This window comes from Dama dama, chromosome 19 (genome assembly GCF_033118175.1).
Source record: "Dama dama isolate Ldn47 chromosome 19, ASM3311817v1, whole genome shotgun sequence".
Lineage (NCBI taxonomy): Eukaryota > Metazoa > Chordata > Mammalia > Artiodactyla > Cervidae > Dama > Dama dama.
This window is the reverse complement of record NC_083699.1, coordinates 24,255,328-24,274,953: the sequence shown is the minus strand read 5'-3', so window position 1 is coordinate 24,274,953 and position 19,626 is coordinate 24,255,328. Positions and strand designations below refer to the sequence as shown.

Sequence of the window (19,626 nt, the reverse complement as noted above, 5' to 3'; positions counted from 1 at the left end):
ACTAGAAAAATCATATCTTTGACTAGATGGACCTTTGTTGGCAAAGTAATGTCTCTGCTTTTTAATATGCTGTCTAGGTTGGTCGTAGCTTTTCATCCAAAGAGCAAGCATCTTTTAATTTCATGGCTGCAGTCACCATCTGCAGTGATTTTGGAGCCCAAGAAAATAAAGTCTCTCACTGTCCCCGCTTTTCCCGTATCTGTTTGCCATGAAGTGATGGGACTAGATGCCATGATCTTAGTTTTCTAAATGCTGAATTTTAAGTCAACCTTTTCATTTTCCTCTTTCACCCTCATCAAGAGCCTCTCTAGTTCCTCTTTACTTTCTGCCATTAGGGTGGTGTCATCTGCATATCTGAGGTTATTGCTATTTTTCTAAGCAATTGCCTACTTTATTCTTTTTTTCTGTACCTGCTACCCCAACATCCAACATTCCAATGCCACCTTTTCCACAAAGTTTTCCCTGATTCTTTCAGATAGAAATTATCCCTCTGACTTGTAAATCTTCTTTGAACTGACCTTATACCTGTTTTTTTTTTTTTTTAGATCACTGCTTTCTATCTTGGATTTTATTTACTATTAGACAGCAAGCTTCATTAAAGCAGTGTGTACTTTTGATTTTCTTAGGAACCCCACTTGGATGACCTCTGGGCCTCCAACGTCTGGATAATGTAGGCTGTTAATGGAGCAAAGACTGCTAAATTGTTAAAAGTTTGTTTAATTAAAAAAGCGTTTCTTAGTGCTCACTTCGGCAGCAATATACTAAAATTGGAACGATACAGAGAAGATTAGCATGGCCCTTGCGCAAGGATGACATGCAAATTCGTGAGGCGTTCCCTATTTAAAAACAAAAAAAAAAGCGTTTCTTAAAAAGGGGTTTTCTTGGAGATCCAGTGGTTAAGACTCCATGCTGCCACTCAGGGGCTGGGGTTTGATCCCTGGTCTGGGGAACTAAGATCCCACATGCCGTGTGGCTTGGCCAAAAAATAAATATTAAAAGAAAAGGTTTTCACTGTTCTCATTTTAAAAGCATGTGATCATTGCAGAAAACTTGGAAAATGGAAAAAAAGCAAAAGTCATTCATGATTCCCAGTGATAACCACATGTATGTTTTAGTACATAGCCTAGTTTTTTCCTGTGTGTGCTCAGTTATGTTTGACTTTTTACAACTCCATGGACCGTAGCCCCCTGGGCTCTGTCCATGGGATTTTCCAGGCAAGAATACTGGAGTGGGTTGCCATTTCCTCCTTCAGGGAATCTTCCCAACCCAGGGATCAAACCTGTGTCTCCTGCATTGGCAGGCAGATTCTTTACCACTCAGCGCCACCCAGAAAGCCCCAGTTTTTCCCTATGCATAGCTAAATAGGTAGTTTTTAAAAATTAAGATCATATTGTATATATTACCTGCAACTTTTAAAAAATAATCAGCCGTTTTGCACACTATTAATTTTTTTCTATACCATTATTTAAAAAATTATGTTGAATTTAAAACTTATGTAAAAGTTTATGTAAAAACTTATGTATGGAATGTGCATATATTGCTTGTGGGAATGTAAAATGGTGCAACTCCTTTGGAAAATGGATTGGCAGTTCCTCAAAATGTTAAATAGAGTGTTAGCATGTGGCCCTGCTATACTCCTAGGTGTATACCAAAGAGAACTGAAAACATATATCCACACAAAAACTTAAAAACGTTTTTAGTAGCGTTATTCATAGTAGTCAAAGAATTGAAACAACATAAACATCCATTAATTGATGAATAAATAAATGAAATGCATTATATCCATAAGATGGCATTATTTGGTAATGAAAGGAAGTGTTGATTCAGGCTGTAACATGGATGAACATTACGCTAAGTGAAAGAAACCAGACACAAAAGGCTACATGTTATATGATTCCATTTATATGAGATGTCCGGTACAGACAAATCCATAGATACAGAAAGTAGATTAGTAGTTGCTGAAGCTGGAGGAGAGGGAGAGTGGGAAGTGACGGCTAATGTCCTAATATTAAATATTAGATAGTGGTGATGGTTGCTCAACTCTGCACATATTCTAAAAACCACTTGTATACTTCAAAAGGGTGAATTTATGGAGTATGAATTAAATCTAAGTAAGATTGTTATCTAAAAATTAGGCAGATAGTACAGTGAGCCCCCACTCATTGTCATCCACATATATCCAATCTTATTTAATCTTCATCCTATCCACTTCCTCCCCCATCTTATTTTGAAGCATCATACCCTTTTATTTGTAAATATTTCATTATGCATTTCCAGAAGATAAATACTCTTAAAATGCATAACTGCAATACTGTTATCATGTCTAAAAAATTAGAATGTAATTTTTAATTTCTTCAAATATTCAGTGAGTGTTCAAACTTCTAATCATGTTTTAAGGACTACTTAGCATTTTACTGTGAGGATACATCATAAAATATTTAATCAATTACTATCGATGAAACTTTTGGTTATTTTAAACTTTTCAGCTTTTGTAAGTGGTACTTTGAAAATCAAACATCCAAATTTATGTCCTTGTACACATTATTTTAATACATTATGCGTTAGAGTTATTTATCCTTATATTAATATGTAAGTATTTCTAGACATCTCTGTTTCCTTAGAATAACTTCTTAGAAGTGCAATTTACACTGAAAGTTACAAATGATCTTTAAGGCTCCTAATGTTGTCAAATTATCCCCCAATTTCCTGTGAGGTAAGTGTACAAATGAACAGATGAGGCTTGGAAAAAATCAATTCATTTTTCAGAGGACATAAAGCCTCTAAATGGCCAAGCTTACAACTGATCTGCCCCAAAGCCAAAGCCCATATTAACTTATGTGGCCAGCATTTGACTTGTGGGCCTTGTCATGACATTAGATTTATCTGATGTGTTATCTCCTTGGGTTCACAGATTATCCAGAAGCCTTTGGTTTCAGGCACACGATCTCTTTGATGAGCATAGTTGTGTTTGCAGTGCTATTTCCAAAATATTTCTTCCTTGTGATTTTCTTTTTTTTAAAGTAACCAAGGTTGGCTTAGAATAAATGTTCCTTTTCTTGTCTAAAAAGCATCAAGTACAAGCCACTTGGGGGTTAGTAGTGATTTTCTTTTACATTGTGTGTAAGGTATGTTTACACTTAATTTGCCATTTTCTTTGGAGAGATATCTGCCACTTGTCTGGAAGGCATATGGAATCAGATTCAAAGGTTTCTGTTTTTGAAAGCAGTGAAGACCACGGAGTTTGCAATTATTACAGAAGATGGCAAGATGGGAAGACATGTTAGAACAGGAGCCATTCTCAAGCTTTTATCTACCAGATAATTATTAAAATCAACATCTGGACTTAAACATTTTTTTACATGGATAAAGATATTTTAAGATTACAGTGGAGAAAATGGAAGATGGAACTGGCAGCCAAAAGTGTAGAGTCCTGTGTTTCACCCACCGTGTACTCTCCACCTGGTTTATAAGAAGCTATTAAAACCAACATAACCTTGTGGTTCTCAGTCTTATGGAAGCCAACAGTCTCTCTTTACTAGATTTTATAACTTAATCCTCCATTTAAAATGCCTATAAATTATTTATACCTAGGGTAAAAATCTGAGCTTCACATGCACATGGTTTCATCATTTCTACTTATAGGTATTTTTTTTTTTTTTTTAGCAGCCTGTAATCAAATTGTAGCAGTGTGGTGGGTGGAATAGATTGTAAGCAGTAATTGCTAACTGTATTTAAATAATAATATTTAGCATTTATAGAGCACTTTATATCTTCAAAGTACTTGCAAACATTATCTAATTAAGTACCCTCTCTGATTATAATACGGATATAAACGTACTCAAATCCAGAACAGGGTCATGAGAAAAGTATGCATTTAAAGTTAATGCTTAAAAAAAAATAAATAAATAAATAAAGTTAATGCTTGCTAGGCTTTGAAAACCTATACGATAATTGGTGAGTTAGATTGGGGTTCCGTTGAGTTGTTTTTGTGCATCTGTTTGTTCAGCCTCATAGCAAAGTCAGATTATATCAGTACTTTATCAGTGTTTCTGCTTGATATCTGACCATTAAGGACTGTGTTGATCATCGCGCTGGTCCTTACAGATCGTAAAACATTCACGATATAAATAAGCTTTAAAATGGGCTCTTTCACTACATTTCATGCCCTGGTCTCAGATGAAATTTTCATTAGTAAGTGTAATGAAGTGGGGTAGTGTGAGGGAGAATGGCTATGCATTGTGGTTTAGTAATTTCCATCTGAGAAAAAAATACATTAAACTGCACGGTAGGATACATCATAAAGAAACGCACTGGAGAAATGAAACATCTTGAATCTCACCACAGTAATGACTTCTTGCTGTTTTGGGCACGCGTCTGTGTATTGTCCCCTTGCATGTGTGTCTTGTGTTGGCAACTTTGAGTGTTTGGAGCAGGGACCAGTGTGGCTTATCCAGTAGATGCTAGAGAATTCTGCAGCTGGTGGAGTCTCAGTAAATGCTCCCCTGTGCATTGTGATTTTCCAAGAGCTGGTTGATAGGTTAATTGTCTAATCAGTGGTTCTCAAAGTGAGATCCTCGTTTCAACAGCTTCAGGATCATCTCAGGTCCTGCCTCTCTGACCTACTCTGGAGGTGGGAACTGGAAACTCTGGGGCGGGGTGGGGCAGGGGTGGGAGTGGGGGGTGGGAGTGGGTGGTGGGTAAGAAGCGCTTCAGGTAATTCTGATGCAAAGTTACCACTGGCCTAACTGTTTTGAAGACAGTTTCCTTCTTTTTTCATGTTGGCTCTTTCACTCATTTAATATTGATATTTATTGAGCATCCACTGTTTACTGTGTGGAGGATATGGTGATGAAGATGCAAGAGAATGCTGTCCTCATTCATCTTATCCCCTAATGAATGGGAGAAGTATACGTTAAATCATAAAATGACTCACTAAAAGCAAGTCGCTTTGGAAGAACACAGAATATATCCACAGAAATTTGAGTTTGCCTGAAAATGTTGCAGAGTCGGAAATAGTGATTTACATAAGGTAACTGCAACTTTTTTTTAAGGCTTATGACTTCAAATTGTGGAAAGCACATACTTTTAGGAATATGAACTTTAAACCTTAACACTAATTGAATAAAAAAACCCTTCACACTAATACTGTTTTATATTTGTATGAAGTGTTTGTTAGAAAGGGGATACTTAAAATAGTATAAAGTATCAACTGATGCCATTTCAACTGATAATCTTGGAGAGTTTTTTGAATTGTCATTTATTGTTGTTAGCAAGTATGTTCATGGGGCAGAAAAAGTCCCTTCTACCACCCATGATAAAAAAGATGCATCCTTTTGGCGTTCATTCCTTGTTTTTCCCTATAGATCTGTAGGGATTCAGTTTATGGCCCCAGAAGGTGCTGACATTTGCCTAGAAGCTGGGGGAGAAAAAAAAGAATTGTATTCATAGTCTCTTTCAGTCCGTCTTTTGTTTGCAGTCTGAAATCTTTGGGTTGTTTATATTTTGAGACTTGGAAAGTGGAATGGACAGGTTAGAGTTTCCTTATTGAGAAATCCCATAGACATTCCTTGTAACATCTCTTACCTAGTCACAAAGATGCCCTATGGTGTTATTTAATCTACAGTTCTTAGATAACACAGTTTATATTGCATGTCTTTTTATTTGGGGGAAGGTTGATGACGATTATGGTACACAACTCAATAGTGAGCATGTATCAAAATTTTATTTCATACTCACTGTTGGGGAAGATGCTTTTGAAAAACTGACTTCAAAGACCCCTCTTGGAAGACTTATTTTAAAGGAAAAAGAGATGATTAGATAATAATCGGTAGACTGGATATTAAAAATATCTGGATGAAGGTGACTGAGTTTTCTGCAATATTGACAGTTAAGGGGGCATACTCAACTGTCTCAGAAGGGGTTTTAATATTGTTAAGATATTGGGGAATTGTGTAGCATTTAGATCAGAAATGTTAATTGCTCTTTGGATGGGAGAGTGAATTAATTGAATTATTCAAGAGGTTCTGTTTGGGATCAAGTTTGGGACAGCGCTGTTTCTAGTACTGGTGGTATCTCAGGCTCTGAAGTAACTATGAATTTGAAATGGCTTTTTTGCAGCCATTTGCATGATTGAAAGGGCCCTTTGAGTTTGGGAGTACTGTGGTTTTCTATTGGAACTCCTAAGACTCTCTTTGAGGCCAGAGATTGGGTAGTCTTAAGTTTCCTAAGGTCAAAGTCAAGTGTTTGCTGTTCTGAAAAGGCCACTCCCTCTTCTTTCTTCTTTCAGCTGGTGGCTCTAGCACCAGTGAGAGAGAATACAATTTTCTTTCCATGCGAACACATAAATAAAAGCACTGCTCAGCTCTCCTGCAGTTTTATATCCAGATGCTGTTCTAGGAAGAGACACTGCATGCACTCTTTGGTTTGAACAATATGTATGTGTGTTCTCTCTGTGAGTATTTTAAAGATGTAACTCGTGCTGGTATTGTAGTCATCATTTCTTGAATATAAACAGCTTTTATTTTTGGAGAAGAACAGATGTAAAAGTGTGAAATACAGAAGTCTACACATTTTGGCAGGGGTAAAGAGAGGAGGGATAGGGTTGCTTTAAAATCATGGTAACCCAGTCTTAGTTACTCCTTTGTTTTTCTTAAGTGACTGAAAAGTAGCAGGGGAAATCTCCTGGAACCTGACCAGCTGGATACCTAAACCTCCACTTGGCTGATTGCACCAGGAAGAGTGCTAGTCAGTAATGAGCATGGGTCCTACTAGGTTTTCATCTCTAGGAACAAAAAAGGTAAAGAACCCGCCTCACAATGCAGGAAACATAAGAGGCGTGGGTTCAATCCCTGGGTCGGAAAGATCCCCTGGAGGAGGGCATGGCAATCCAGTCCTGTATTCTTGCCTGGAGAATCCCATGGACAGAGGAGCCTGGCGGGCTACAGTCCATAAGTTCACAAAGAGTCATGACTGGAGTGAATTTATCACGCACGCCAAAGGAGGAAAGCTGTAGGTGCAGAGAGGCGATTGTAGACATTCAGTGAAATTTATATGACACTTAAAGTAATACTAGACAGACACAGATCCATACCCCAGACAGGGGAGTTATCTTCTAGATTGGAAATGCGTTTGTGGAAAGGGTCTGGGAGCTTGTGTCCCTCTGTAATTTCTGAACCAGAGCTCTTGCCAGTCCTCTGGGTGCCCACCCCCTCTTTGAATTTGTGAGTCTGTTTGTAAAAGGTACCTGGTGTTCTCAAAGCAGAAGGCCCTTTCCTGTGACTATTCTGTGTCCCCTTGAGGCCAGGTCTGTTTCTTTTCTTTTCTGGAAGCAGAGTCTCCTCTTTGTAGCTCATCACCTGATATAGTACATTGCATCGGATTTAAAGAAATAGTCCCTGACCTTCTTTTGTGTTCCTGGCTGTGGTTGCTGCCTTCTGCAAGTTTCTGCTGGTTTGTTGGGTTCACAGTTAAGATTTTGTCCTCCCAGAACACATTCTTATTTGTCATGGTTCTTTGATAACTCTCCTTTGACAAATATTTTGGTCAAATGTTCTGTGATTAGGTCTATATGGGTTTTTTGATATTGAGTTTTGATACTAAATGATTTCAGGCATGTTTCAAATGAACATCTTTGATCATTTCTTTTCTAAATTCTCATGAATTTTGGAATGCAAATGAATTATAAGGCTGCAGGAACTCCCCAGTTCACAGACATGCTAGTTCCAATCTTATTCAGGCCATGTTTCATGCCGTAATAAATGTGAGTCTGGATTTTAGACTATACTTAAGAATGTAGAAAAACTGGAATGCTTGTACGTTGCTGGTGGGAATGTAAAATGTTAAGTCATGTGGAAAACAGTTTGGCTGTTTGTGAAAAAGTTAAACATAAATTTATTATATGACCTAGCAATTCCATTTCTGAATAGCCACCCAAGAGAAAGGAAAACATCTGTCCAGGCAAAAACTTGTATATAGCAGCATTATTCATAATAGCCCAAAGTAGAAATAACCCAAAGGTCTAGCAACTGATGAATAGGTAGACAAAACGTGGTGGAAGATGATGGAATACTTTGGGGCAGTAAGAAGGAATGAAATACTGCTTCATGCCACGACATGGATGCCAAACGCAAAGGACTGCATGCTGTATAATTTCATTTATATGAAATGCCCAGAAAAGGTGAATCTGGAGAGACAGAAAGTAGATTACTGGTTGGTTAGCTCTGGAGAAGAAAGCAGAGAGTAACTGCAAATGGGTGTGCGGGATCTTTTTGAAGAGATAATTCTAAAATTGGATGGTGGTAACATAAGTGAATTATACCTCAATAAACTGTTAAAAAGTAATATGCCCAAGACATTACTTCATAGTTGGACCAGCTCCATACACCATGAAGGCAAATTCCCCAGTAAGGTTACTCTGGTATTTCTAGTAATGCCTTCTCTTCAACACCTTGAGGGATGGGGACTCTGGTCTTATCTTCTATTTTCTGTTTACCTTCATGTCATTCCTTATTCTGAAAAGCTTCTAGAACTTTATAATTGTTATAGTAATTTCCTTCAAGATAAGGTCGATATAACTTATCTCTCCTTCCAAAGAATGGAGGACTTTGGAGCCAGGACTAAGGTAACTACTGTAATTCCCCTTATCCACTGGGGGATGCATTCCAAGACTCCCCGTTAATGCTTGAAACAGTAGTAGTACTACCCTTTTTCCTATACGTACCTACCTATGACAAAGTTTAATTTAGAAATTAGGCAAATAAGGATTAACTATAATAAATCATAAAAGATAGAAAAATTATAACAATATATTATAGTAAAGGTTATGTGAATGTGGTCTCTCTCTCTCTCAAAACATCTTGTACAAATTTATTGCCTTTTCTATCATAATGAAGGATTCATCATGCACTGTGGCCATAACTTTTGCAGTCTGAGGTGCAACAGTAAAACTAGCCTGAATTTCTTTTTCCTTCTTCACAATTTCAGAGATAGAAGATTTGTTCTTACTATAGATTGTAGTAACCTCTGCACACAAGAGGTTTTTTTCTTTCCTTATTAAGTTGAGGACTTTCATCTTCTCACTTAAAGGAAGCACTTTCTGGCTTCTCTTTAGCACATGTGAAAGACCAGCATGACTAGTCTTGCCTTGTGGGTTCATTCTTAAATAGAAGGGTTACTTGAACACAAACACAGCGATAATGTGACAGTTGATTTGATAAAGAGGTGGCGACTAAGTGACAGGATAACACTGGACAGGGAATGATTCAGGCCTCGGCAGGATGGAGCAGGATGGCGAGATTTCATCATGCTACTCAGAAGGGTGCTGGATTTAAAACTTAGGAATTGTTTATTTCTGGAATGTTCCACTTAATATTTTCAGACTATGGGTAACTGAAATCACAGAAATGGAAACTGTGGAGAAGAGGGGACGACTATATTCCTTGTCTGAAACCATTCATTACTGAACTTCTTACAAAATATTTTAGGCTGGGGCTCACCCTGCACTGTCCCCTCTGCCTAACTGTCCCTACTGTTGACAGATAATTTGTCTCCCTACTCCTTCCCCAAAGGAGACTTTAATCTCTACAACAGTAGGACCTAGGTTTTGTTTTTCCTCATATCTAATTGTTAATGAGATGGATGGATTCTCATGATTTACAACATATAACCAGACTCTTTAATTTAGCAAGGGCTTCTATGATTTATTTAAACATTTCCCACTTCTTTACAATATCATCAGTCACCACCCCACTCCCTCTCGAGACACTCACCCAGTGTTTTTCACGTTGTAATGCATGGTGGAGTGAGTTAAATGGGTTGCAATCAGCTTTGGGAAAAAGATGTATTAGAATGTTGTAGAAAAATATTGCTATGTGCATACCGTATTGTGTATGAGTGTGTGCGCAGAATGTATTTCTTTAAAGGTACGAGCACTAGAAGTGTGAAGTTTGCTGCTCCAGCGCAGTCCATAGGACTGCGTAAGATTGATTAGAGGGTTTTTCATTTGTGGGTTCTCGTTCATTAGTTAAACCAGGGTCCCACTGATCTGTACTCATATGCCCTCCCATAATTCTGATGCAGGTGTTCTGCATGCTGAGAAACTATAACAAATCACAGTTGCTAGTTGCTAGCCGACTTAGGCCTCTTGTTCATTTATGAAATACCTGCTAGGTGATAGGAGCAATGCTATGGCCCTGGATGCAGTGGTGAACACAAGAGCTACTGTCCAGCCCAAAGACTGAACAGTGCAGCCTGTGGGTTCTTCTGCTTGGGAATCCCAACCCCCATCTTTGCTCCACCAACTCTGTGATTGACAGCTATTCATCTTTCACATTTTAACTCAAATGAGTTAAACACATGCTCTGCTACTCTTTGTAGAGTTCGATGACATTGGTGTGTGTGTAGAGATTTGAAGAAGATGAGATGCTGAAAGGAGCTCTGATCAGTTGAGAAAAGGGATCCTGAGAGCAGAGGAGCTGAGCTCTAGGGGTGACAGTGGGGGGCTGAAAGGGTTAATTGTCACTGAGGAATGAGTTGCTGAAAATGACAGGAGCCACCACAGCTATGAGAGAAGCCACTGGGAAATGTGGGGAAGGGAAGGAGCTCGAGGCCTTCCCAGAAATGGCAGAACTGGGTAGGGGCTCAGAGCCGATTCTCACTGTGGTCATGCCTCAGGCTGGCATAGCCTTGATATCAAACAGAGACAGAGGAGATGTCATGGACATGTCATATTATGCACAGGAAAGCTGTAAGGGGCAGCCTGCAGGCCTCTGAAGTCTGATGTGCACCAGTGAGGTTGGGGAGTGTATGGCCTCTGAGCAGCTGGAATACGCGGTGGATAGTCATGGCACTGGTGGAAGCTGAGCAGAGGTTTAGCTTTTGGCAGCTGCTTGTGCCAGGTGCTGGGCCAGGGGCTCGCAGGCAAGTGGTGCAGGCTGGTGACTCAGGCTTTGGTCAGGGCAGAGATTTGGTCCTCAGCTTTGCTGCACCCGGAGGTGATGTAGTCAGGGTACCAAGTTCCAAGTCACACAAACGCATGGATACACCTGACGGCAATCTGCAACATAATTCGTATTTTAATGATATCAGTTTTAATATCTACCACCCTTTGAGACCACTTGCCACGTGTGAGACACTGGGCTGATTATTATGAAAGTCTAGTCTTATTAATGCGGTTGCTTTTTGTGTTATATACGATATAATTATTCTAATTTTACAGATGTGGAAACTGAGGCGTAGGTTACGAAACTTGTTGAAAATGATGGAGCCTTATTTCAAACTCAGGTTGGTCTGATTTTGAAGAAAGTTGATTAGTTGGCTTACATGTGGATGCCTTATAATGCCTATCACCTAATTCAGTGATGGGTGTATTCTTAGAATTAGCCTGTGTGGATCCCACAACTTCACTGTGCACTGAATGGACAGGGGTGTTGTTTTATATTTAGTGTTTTTAGTCTGTTAGAGGAAAGATTGTGATACTGGCGAATGAAACCTTAAGAAAGTGCAGTGACTCCAAAGAAATTGTAAAACCCATGTCTCAGGAACCTGTGGGACTAATGTTGGCCTTATTTGAACCCACATAAGATCTTAGAAGGGCTTCTCTGGTAACTCAGACAGTAAAGAATCTGCTTACAATGAGGAGACCTGGGTTTGATTCCTGGGTTGGGAAGATCCCCTGGAGAAAGGAATGGCAACCCACTCCAATATTCTTGCCTGAAGAATCCCGTGGACAGAGGAACCTGGCAGGCTACAGTCCAGGGGCTCACAAAGAGTCGGATGCGACTGAAGCGACTAATGCTTTCACTTTCAGGGTCTTGGAAAGGCTTCCCAGGTGGCGCTAGTGGTGAAAAACTTGCCTGCTAATGAAAGAGACATAAGAGACGTGAGTTTGATTCCTGGGCCAGGAAGATCCCCTGGAGGAGGGCGCAGCAACTCACTCCAGTATTCTTGCCTGTGGAGTCCCGCAGACAGGACTTTAGCCCTGGCAGGCTACAGTCCGTAACATTGCAAAGAGTTGGACCCTGAAGCGACTTCGCACAGGGTCTTATAAAGTTCAGTGGGAAGAAGCGGAAAGGAGTTCTGAGATGGTGAACTGGCCTTTAATTATTGCTTTTCTCTCTCCCCTCAGACTTTAAAGTGGTTCATTAACACAACGGACCATAAACCTCTTTATAAGCACAGGCCAGGTAAATGACACACGAGTGAGTTTTTATTGGTGACCAGTCACAGTGAAGGTCCCGCAGTTATATTCACGGTTTTGTTCCACGGATTCAAAAGGCGCTGCCTGTGCGGCAGCTTCACCGGTGACTAGCGGGGAGGCAGGGTGGAGGACGTCGTGTTACATCGTGGTACCGGAAAGCTCGCCCCTGGTTAGCATTATCCATCGCCTGGATTTCCTCAGCACCTGTCTTCTGTGGCACATTGTGGGCACTCGGGTATCTGCAGGATGAAGTCATCTGAAAACCTTCTAAGTTGACTTTGGAGAAGTGTATGAAAGAGAAAGATTCTCCCTCTAATCCAGGGGCATCAGATGAAGTGCCAGGGTTGCCTCTTGGTGTAGTCAGCAGATGATACGGGGGTTTCCGTGACCTAAGAAGAGCTGGGAATGATGGGAGTTGCATCAGTCTTGGCAGTAGACTCACATTGGCCTCTCTGCTGTGGGAGAGAGTTCTGCCTGTGGCTGATCTGCTCTGGGACACAAGGAAGGACTGGGCTATTCTTTATTAGCCAAGTAGTCTGAGTATCTCATGTGGCTGTTAAATCCCAGAGCATCCCAGAAACTGAGAGGTATTAGCCTAGAACTAGGTCTTGGGGGCACAGGAAAAAAGCTTTTTTCCTTTGTCTATGCTGACATCTATTTTTTTTTTTTTCAGTTTCTGAATATTGATTAGCTTTAGTGAGTGTTTTCTGGCTCTTGTGGTCCCTTTCTTACAGACTTTGGGAGATAAGGCCCACGGCAGTTCAGTGGCATTCAGGGAACAGAGCAAGCTAGAAGAGAAGCTTTATTCATCAGGTCTGCAAATTACAGTTCAGTGACAAAAACTATTCCCTTGTCTCCAGGTTCTCTATTGGGTACTGCCTGTTAAGCTTGGATAGTTTTTTCTTCAGACTGTTGCACTTCACAGTAACTAGCCAATATGACTGTAATAGACTCTGGCTTCATTGTATAAAATCTTTGAAATCAAGTGTATGAAATTGACTCTTCCTTTCTCAGGTGATAATGAGTAGAAATTCCTGCTATAAACTAGCATTAATAGATTCTAGGCTTTTAAAGGCTTTGGGGCGGTAATAAAAGGAGAGGGGATCTGGCATGGACACAGCCGCTCTTGGTTTCATTCTTTTTGAGGTGTGTTGAGATTCTTGAGAACTTGGCCAAGTGATCCCCAGTGCGTAGATGCAGGGAGGGCTCTGTGAGAGGACTGAGTCCTGGAAAGGATGGAGAAGGGGGCTAGGCAGTGTGTACTGCCTATTCCGATGCAGATTTGTGCCGGAATATCTAAATATCCAACTTGTTCTCAGTCCTTCTAAAATCAGGGAATGTCAGTGAATAATGATGGCCTCTGGCATCTGGTTAGGCTTCTCCAGATGACACCTTGGCAGTGAATTCAGCCAGAAGGTTTTTGGCAATTCCACGGAGAGTAACCTACGTGTGAGGTGACCATGACATAATTTGGGCTTATCTCATTTGTTTTGAGTCACAGGAAGCAGAATGGCTTAGAGGTTGCATCAGGAATCGGACTCCGGATTTGAGTCCCGGCCTTACAGCTTAAAAGCTTTGCAACTTGGGGCAAGTTATGTAAATTCTCTAGGCTTTTCTCACACCTGTTAAAGGCAGATAATAATAGTACACCTAGGGATATTGTAAGAATTTTTAAATTGTATTATAGTACAGCAGAAGTTAACATTGTAAATCAACTATGCTTGAATAAAATAAATTAAAAAATGAAAATACATTTCATATAAAGTACTTTGCCCAGTGCGTGAAAGTGAAAGTGAAGTCACTCAGTCGTGTCCGATTCTTCGGGACCACATGGACTGCAGCCTACCAGGCCCTTCCATCCATGGGATTTTCCAGGTGAGAGTACTGGAGTGGGTTGCCATTTCCTTCTCCAGGGGATCTTCCCAACCCAGGGATCGAACCCGGGTCTCTCACGTTGTAGACAGACACTTTACTGTCTGAGCCACCAGGGAAGTCAGTGCTTCCATGTTACAAATGCATGCATAAAATGTTTAACATATTCAACACCAGCATCATTTTTTCAAACAATTGGAAAGCCCATTATGGATCTGGGGCAACTGGGTGTATGTAGGTAGATTTACAAGGTATAGGTTCTGCCCTCAGGAAGCCCAAAATAAGCACTAGAAACAAAAGCAGCTCACTAACAATGTTGTGATAGTTTCAAGAGAACAGTGAAGGGACTCAGACATACATATACATGTATCCATGGGAGATTCTCCCCTAAACTCCCCTCCCATTCAGCCTGTCACATAACATTGAGCAGAGTTCTATATGCTGTGCAGTAGATCCCTACTGGTTATCCATTTAAAATATAGCAATGTGTACATGTCAATCCCAAACTTCCTAACTATCCTTTCTCCCCATCCTTTCCCCTGGCAACTATAAGCAGATATATTTGGTAGGAGCAGTGGGGTAGATGACTAGTTGCTTAGGGGCGAGAAAGGTGGGGAAGTGGACCAAGATGTGTACCATGTATATACATGTCAATCCCCAACTCCCTAACTATCCCTTCCTCCCATCCTTTCCCCTGGCAACTGTAAGTTTGTTCTTTAGGTAAGAGAACAATAATAATTCAATGTGGTTGGTTACAAAGTAGGTATACCCAAATCATTATATATACAGTTGTGAGTCTGTTTCTGTTTTGTAAGTTCATTTGCAGCGTTTCTTTTTAGAGTCCACACGTAAAGAATATCATACAATATTTCTCCTTCTCTGTCTGACTTTCTTCAGTCAGTATGACTATCTCTGGTCCATCCATGTTGCTACAGATGGCATTATTTCATGCTTTTTGATGGCCTAGTGATATTCCATTGTATGTATGTACTACATCTTCTTTATCCAATCCTCTGTCAGTGGACATTTAGGTTGCTTCCATGTCTTGGCTGTTGTAAAGAGTACTGCAATGAAAAATGGGTTTTTAAAAATAAGACTTTGCCTATCCTGGACTTGGAAATCATTTGTAAGACTGTGATGCTTAGATTTGCTGCAGCCATTTGGGGATGCAGCCATGAGGGGAGCTGCAGCCATGAGGGGAGAGTTTGGAGAGTCACAGAAAAATGGACTTGGGTCCCTGCATTGTTGGGCAACTGAACTAATCAACTCTGGAACTGGCTTGACTCCAGACTTCATATAATACTAGCCAACAGTTTCCTTATTGTTTAAGTCACTTGTAGTTGTGTGTTCTTTTATTTGCAGTTGCAAACACTATATGTATGCAAACACTATATATATATAATTGATATATATTTCTTTTAAAGTCAGGGACGATAGAAGGATGTTAGGGTTAAGATAAGGACCAATAATGATACATAATGTTTTGGAACTTTTAGCCAGCAAGACAGAGGAGAAACATGAGTTATAAATATTAGTTGATAGGGACAATATTGTCATTACATACAAAGTGTTAGTTGCTCAGTTGTGTCTGACTCTTTGTGACCCCATGGGCTGTGGCCCACCAGACTCCTTTGTCCATGAAATTCTCCAGGCAGGAATACTAGAGTGAGTTGCCATTTCTCTCTCCAGGGGATCTTCCTTCCCTAAGGATCAAACACGGGTCTCCTGAGTCGCAGGTGGATTCTTTGCCATCTGAGCCACCAGGGAATGGGCCTTTAAAACTTAGGACAATCAACTGAAAAACATTATTAGAGCAATAATAATTCAACGTGGTTGGTTATAAAATAGGTATACCCAAACCAGACAAAATAACCAATTATAAAACACATTAAAAAAATAATACCTTTAAATAATGACAAAAAATGGAAAAATGGGAATAAATTTGCCAAGAACTCTGTAGGATCTGTATGAAGGAAAATGTAACTCATAGCAAGAAGCATACTGAATTGAAGACTTGAGTAAATGTGGAGTATCCCATTTTCCCGGATAGCAGACTTAATTAGGATGAAAAGATACTGAATTTGTTTTAGGACTTGACAAAATAATTATAAATGTCATCTGAAAGAATTATCAGACAAGAATAGCTTCCGAGTCTCCTGGTAAACTTGTTTCTGTCATTTGTGTGTGTTAGAAATGTCCATATGGTGTTATTTGTTGTATAAAAGTTTTTAACAGTTATAACTTCATAGTAGATTATGACTATTATTAATATAAAAACACTCTCAGGTAATGACTTTATTAAGGAATTATTTTTAGTTTCTTGCCTTCTTCTTTGTGTTTTTGCTTGATGTATTTGATCTTCCTTTTTATTTCTAGACATTTTCTTGATTCGTTTCACTGTATGTCCTAAAAGCAACATATAGTAAAATTTTGTTTTTGAACCTAATCTAAGAGTTTTCTTTTAATTTTTTGTTGTTATTTTGTTTTGTTTTCAAAAGAGTTAAGCCATTTGGTTTTATTGATGTGTTTGATCTGCTGTTATATTCTTAATTCCACCTTCCTTTGTGTCTGCTTTGCTTTTCTATGTAGACTATTTTTGAATGTACGATTTAAATTATATATACTTAAATCTGTAGATTTCTAGTAATGCAAATTAATAATAAAATGCAATTCTGTAATGTCCTTGTTGTATAATAGTGAAGTCGTATTTTCCCTATGCTGATCCCATGTTTCTGTACATTCTAGTGTTTAATTCAGTGTGATATTATAAATTGAGATCTTCTTTGAACTCAGTTTAATATTATATCCTTCTATTTTTAAATAAGGATATAATATTAAATTTAAATTTGAGTACCATATATTAAAACAATGCATTGTTTTTCAAGGATGCTTTTTGTGATTTGCATTAGATTGGTTATACTAAATTGGTTGTTTTTCTGTTATATTCTTGTGTTCCCTTTTATGATTTCTCTTTAATTAGCTGGACTGTACACTTTTTTAAGGAACATTATAAGTAAGTGTCAGTCGCTCAGTTGTGCCCGACTCTTTGTGACCCCATGGATTGCAGTCCACCAGGCTCCTCTGTCCATGAGATTTTCCAGGCAAGGATACTGGAATGGGTTGCCATTTCCTTTTCCAGGGGATCTTCCCAATCCAGGGATTGAACCCCTGTCTCCTGCACAGATTCTTTACCGACTGAACTACAAGGGAAGCCCTAAGGAACATTATATATGTATGATATTTTATGAGTTCATGCACAGCTTACAGTTTTTTCTTTTCCCTTTTTTCACAGAACAATAATTTGGGAATACAATTATTTTATTACAACCCTTTCTTCGCTAAACTTTGGAAATATTTCATTGGCTTGCAGTGTTTAATATTGTGAAATAGAGGTTTGAGGCTGATGATACTGCTTTGCAGTTAACCTGACCCTCTGCCTGATTAGTTGTATGAGTTTTGAAAAACTTCAGTAAAATCACTTTTTTTTGGCCACAGGTAGGGTCTGTTTTTAGTTATTTTGCTTGGAAATCAGTTTACTTTTGTTTCTGGCAGCTGGTTTTGACCCATGTATAAATATTTACCTTTACCATTTTTATTATTCACTGTTGAATTTCTTCCTGTGGAATAAATATCTGTTTGCTTTGTTTAGATCTTTGTCTCCTATGATCACTTTATGTCTCCTTTCCTATCTTCATCTTTGCACCTGCCTTATAAAACTGCATGTGTAGTATTTCATGTTTGTCTCTCCCAGGGTGGCTGTCGCTTTCCACAATGTCAGTTCTGTCTGTACTGCTCCCACTTCTCTGTTAGCATTTTAAACTTCTTTGTGTTCTTATTTCATTTCTGTCCTCATCTTTGTTTTTTCTCCCCTTTGACTGTTTGCTCTAGTCTTAAGGAGGCCATCTCCTCTTGTATTTCTACATTTTGAGGACACCTTGAAGATACATTCTAAAATTTTTACATGTTAAATGTTTTGTATATTTTCTTTTGAGTCATTAGGACATAATACAGACTAAGAAAAGGGGCTAATGACCCAGAGTTACAGATCCATTAGGCTAATGTCTTGGTGTCACAGATCTATTATTGTTATTGTATTTCTGTTCATACTTTCCCTAAAAGAGGTGATGAACCTGCCCTGGGATTTGCCAAAAGCATGGTGGAAGTTGCCAGCCTGGGTAAGGCTCACTTGAAGGGTGGAGAGACCATCTGAAAGGAGAGACTGTTTTTTGTGCCGGACATTTGTAATACCACTACTAGTAATAGTAATAATAATCGGAATAAAATCAGATAAGTCAGTAGAGACTGGATTTTTTGAAGTCTTTAATAATGAGTTAAAGGGTCGTATTATACTTTGGCTTGTCAAGGGGCTTGGTGGAATACATCAGAATTTCTAGGGGGCAGGAGGAATGTATCTAGTAGGAAGTTTTTTTTTTTTAAAGAAAAGCAAGAATAACCAAATAACCCATAATCAGGCCTCGATCATATACTCTTGTCCTCTCCCTCCTCGCTTTTCCTCGTTTTCTTTTCTTTCTCTCTCCCTCTCAACTTCTGAAGCAATATGGAGCCAATATATAGTGTTCATCTGATGAGCCACATGATGGAAGCAGGGTTTAAGAAAGTTAAGCTGCTGGCATTGTAAAATGAATGAAGAGGGGCAGAAGGGAGGCTCTTGTAGAAATCCTAGGCTTAGGTTCATTTAGTTCAGTTCAGTTCAGTGGCTCAGTCGTGTCTGACTCTTTGTGACCCCATGAATAGCAGCACACCAGGCCTCCCTGTCCATCACCAACTCCCAGAGTTTACTCACACTCATGCCCATCGAGTTGGTGATGCCATCCAGCCATCTCATCCTCTGTCATCCCCTTCTCCTCCTGCCCCAATCCCTCCCAGCATCAGGGTCTTTTCCAATAAGTCAACTCTTGGCATGAGGTGGCCAGAGTATTGGAGTTTCAGCTTCAGCATCAGTCCTTCCAATGAACACCCAGGACTGACCTCCTTTAGGATGGACTGGTTGGGTCTCCTTGCAGTCCAAGGGACTCTCAAGAGTCTTCTCCAACACCACAGTTCAAAAGCATCAATTCTACAATGCTCAGCTTTCTTCACAGTCCAACTCTCACATCCATACATGACTACTGGAAAAACCATAGCCTTGACCAGACGGACCTTTGTTGGCAAAGTAATGTCTCTGCTCTTTAATATGCTATCCAGGTAGGTCATAACTTTCCTTCCAAGGAGTAAGCGTCTTTTAGATTGTTAGATCCTCAGAATGAACAAGGGAGTTGGGGTAAGGTGGAGTGTTTGGTTTGGGCCTGGGGAATCTGACAGGACAGTGGGGCTTCTTACAGGAGTGTGCCAGTTCCTGGCTCTGGATGCAGAGCTGGAGCTTTGGGTAACAGGTGAAAACTAAGTGTAGCGATACGACAATTGATGGATGGATTGTCTGATTTGCTTGTTTAGTCACCAGTGTCCCAGGCTCAGTATTGGGAATGAAGGGAACTCTCCGAATGGCTGTAGGTATAAGATCCTGGTAGTGTGGCTTCAGAGGGACAGAGGAAAGCCAG

General features: G+C 39.6%; 1 protein-coding gene and 1 non-coding gene across 14 annotated transcripts in view; both read left to right on the top strand.

Annotated features, from left to right (window-relative positions):
- The window catches only part of TNIK (TRAF2 and NCK interacting kinase), a 395,669-nt gene that overhangs the window by 7,618 nt on the left and 368,425 nt on the right, over positions 1–19,626 (top strand). The window lies entirely within an intron of this gene.
- Positions 740–844, top strand: LOC133074258 (U6 spliceosomal RNA). Its single transcript, XR_009697111.1, has one exon. It is a non-coding gene; the product is annotated as a U6 spliceosomal RNA (small nuclear RNA).